The 3,243-nt window shown below is 44.4% G+C and overlaps 1 pseudogene; it reads left to right on the top strand.

The window, feature by feature from the left end:
• Positions 1-2,488: 2,488 nt before the first annotated feature.
• LOC129335085 (vitamin K epoxide reductase complex subunit 1-like protein 1) lies at positions 2,489-3,016 on the top strand (annotated as a pseudogene).
• Positions 3,017-3,243: the final 227 nt, after the last annotated feature.

The following is a 3,243-nucleotide window of genomic DNA, read 5'->3' as shown; positions in this document are numbered from 1 at the left end:
GGGCCACCAGCCATGTGACTATTTTTGCCGAGGGCAACTTAAACTTTAAAAAACTCCCCCCTTGTTCCAGCTGATCCAAAGTGATGTCATTGTGTGGTCCTGGGAGCATACGCACACGCATGTGGTACCAGGGGCACTACCTCCCACCAAGAGTTGGCCCCTGTGCCGGCAACCCACTGAGTTCTACCACCTGTTTTCCCAGGGGAAAAAAGCCCTGATGACCAGCATAATAATGGAGCCATGTGAACTTCCCAAACCATTTGAACTGAAGCAAACCTAAATGATAGCATATATTCATTTGATTATTTTTATTCTGCTTTCCAGCCAATTGGATCCCAAAGCATCTTAAAATATGTGATGGATTTCAATTGTAATTCAATGCACTTGCCAAAATGCACAGTTGTTGCAATAAACAAAGCTTCACTAAGCTCTCTAAAATGTGCTGAGAACTGGCACTGGAATGAGTGCAACCGTTCCTATAGGAGTGCAACATTACTATAGAAGAGGGATGACACTAGCCAGCAGCATTTGAAAAAAAATCTGTGCATTCATTTTTAAACATAATATTACAGTAACTCACTGACAATACATTTTTTTTTACATTTCTGCTGAAAACAGTGTTTGCCATCCTTCCTGTTTGTTGTCCATTGTTTCCTTTTACAAATTAAGACTTCTTGCCCTGTCCTAACAATCTTTGAAAATAGCTCACATTTTTAGTAGTGTGTGTCTGAAAGTGCTGTGAGACCCAGTGAATATGGACATTCACTGTAAGTGTACCTTAGTAGTAGTAGTACTAAGTCACTCTAGTACTGCTACTACTATTTAAGGAATTCCTGGAGGTGATGGCAGTGGAGACAGCAGCAGTACAGGGCACTTCATGGGAGTCTTTAGGATATGTTTGTTTATGAGTTGTCTCCAGGGTCACTGGTTTGATCAGAGCCACATGTTAGCTCCTCAAATGTCACTTTAAAAGATATGAAAGTTGATTTTGCTGATGGCACAGGTGGAGGACAGGGGCCTTGCTCCCCCCCCACCTCTGCCTTTTTCCTGATCTTAACAATCCCCCACTGGAATTTGGAGCTGCCGATCACTGACAGCTCGATACAGTCTTCTCCCTGGATAATCCATCCCTGAGGCTTATCTACAAAGATGATTGGCTAGGAACACTCACCTCCTGTTCCTTTGCAAAGATTCAATTGGAAGGGAGAAATGCCATTGCCTGATAAATCAGAAGCAAAGGAAAAACAAGGTGCCTGCTGCTGCTCATGGTAATCACTTGAACATGAAAAAACACACATGACAGGTTGCTTTTCAAAATGCCTTAGAAGCCTGGATTTGTGTTGCTGTTTTAGAAAATAATGTTAATGATCTGAACCAGCAATTTTTGAGTATATTTCATGTATATTTTTGGCTCAGGAAGTTTAGGATGCACACCCACTTTGCCTGTGATAGATCTTAGAGTACCTGCCACAGCAACCATAAACCCAACACAGGGGAAGTGAGCAGCCTCTGTTCATAAAACAGAGCTCAGGGGCCCAGTGGTCAAACCAAAGCACAGGTGCTTGTCTCATTAATGCTCTTCATTGCTTGTCTCTGGACCACTTTCCAGCTCCCTTTCTGGGCAAGGAAGGGGGCCTCCAGATACTTTTGGCTGTACTTTCTGGCCACCATACCATTGTTTCAGAGGTAGACATCTGAAGAGGCCTGTTGGAGCAGTGTATGGCTCTCTCTTCCCTCTAGTTAAGAAAGTCAAGGTCCTTCTAGGGGCCAACTCCGGAGCAAGTCTCCAGGCCTTACCTACTGTCCACCTTCCAGGCCTTCTACCAATGCCAGCAAACTAACTATATCTCCTTGCTTCTGTTTTTTTGCAGTTTTCTTCCTAGCCATGCTCACGTCCTATTTCTTTCCTCCCAAGCAGGTCTTCCTTCCTAAGCAGGCTAGTGCATGCAAGAAGAGCCATTTCCTGTGCCATGGTGTCCACTCTGTGGCTGTATCTTTGTATATACCAGTATCTTTGTATATACCAATATCTTTGTAGCTGTTGCTGATGGGTGTTTCAACCCCAGCATCTCAGGGTCCCCTGAGGTTGTCAGTTTTTAAACTGGTCCTTCAAGCTGTTCCTTTATTAAGAGTTTGATTTACAGCAATTAACAGGCGATGTTACCTAGCTCCTTGCCAAGAAAAGTTTCAACAGCAGTTTTCTGTATATTTTAAAGGACAGAACATTTTTTTCTGGCCTGTGGGCAAACTTACTTGGGATTAAGTATGGTATGACAATACAGTACATGAAATGTCAACAAGGTATTTACATATCTCCTACATTTCTTCAGAATTCAGCCCCTCCTAGGATTGGACTAGGAAGTGAAAATGGCCCTGGAGCAAGTCAAGCAAATTGGTCCCATGGTGCTACAAGCCAGAATTGCAGGGTCACTTATCTCAGGAGTCTCCTGCCGCATCCGTCAAGAAGGCAGGGCAGGGCTGATCTAAGATGATGGCATCTGTCCTACTGCGAGTGTCGGTGCCACGCTGGGAGCAAGTGTCCCGCTACGCTGTGTGCCTGGCAGGCATTGCACTCTCCTTCTACACCTGCCACCTGGAGCATGAGAAGGGGTGCGACCTCCACTACTTGGCCCTCTGTGACCACATCAAGTGAGTCCACTGCTCCGCTGCCATCGCCTCCACATGAGGTCGAGGGTTAGCCTGCTGGGCTCCATATTTGGGAAGGATAGTGCAATAAACCAGCAAAACAGTGTTTTTGAACTTGTGTTTTATATACTACAGGTGCTACTTGGTATGACATCAAGTGCAGTAGTGGTGCTAGTCCTCATGATCTCCTCTATAGTGTCTGTAGTAGTATTGTTGAACCTGGCTTACATTCTGTACTTTGTGCTGAGGAATTCTGCATTATCTGTGTTGTCACATACTTGCTGAACTTCATTCTCTTTACCATCAACTACAAATGACTAGTTTACTTGAATGAGACCTGGAAACACCAGCTCCTCCTAAACAAGATTAACTTTTGGCTGATGACCCAAATTCCTCTTGTTTATTTTACAGCAAAAGAGAAACTTATTTTTTATTCTTCACTTATCTCAGTGGGGGACGACAATTGGCAATAGTTCACCCATTGCATCTTCCACTAAACTGGAACTTAGGATTGCCAGACCAGGGGGTGGAGAGAGATGGGGATGGGGACATGGGGGGCTGTGGGCCAATGGCATGACATCACTTTCAGCAAAACAT

Source organism: Eublepharis macularius, chromosome 8 (assembly GCF_028583425.1).
Source record: "Eublepharis macularius isolate TG4126 chromosome 8, MPM_Emac_v1.0, whole genome shotgun sequence".
Lineage (NCBI taxonomy): Eukaryota > Metazoa > Chordata > Lepidosauria > Squamata > Eublepharidae > Eublepharis > Eublepharis macularius.
This window is presented reverse-complemented; position numbering and strand designations above follow the sequence as displayed.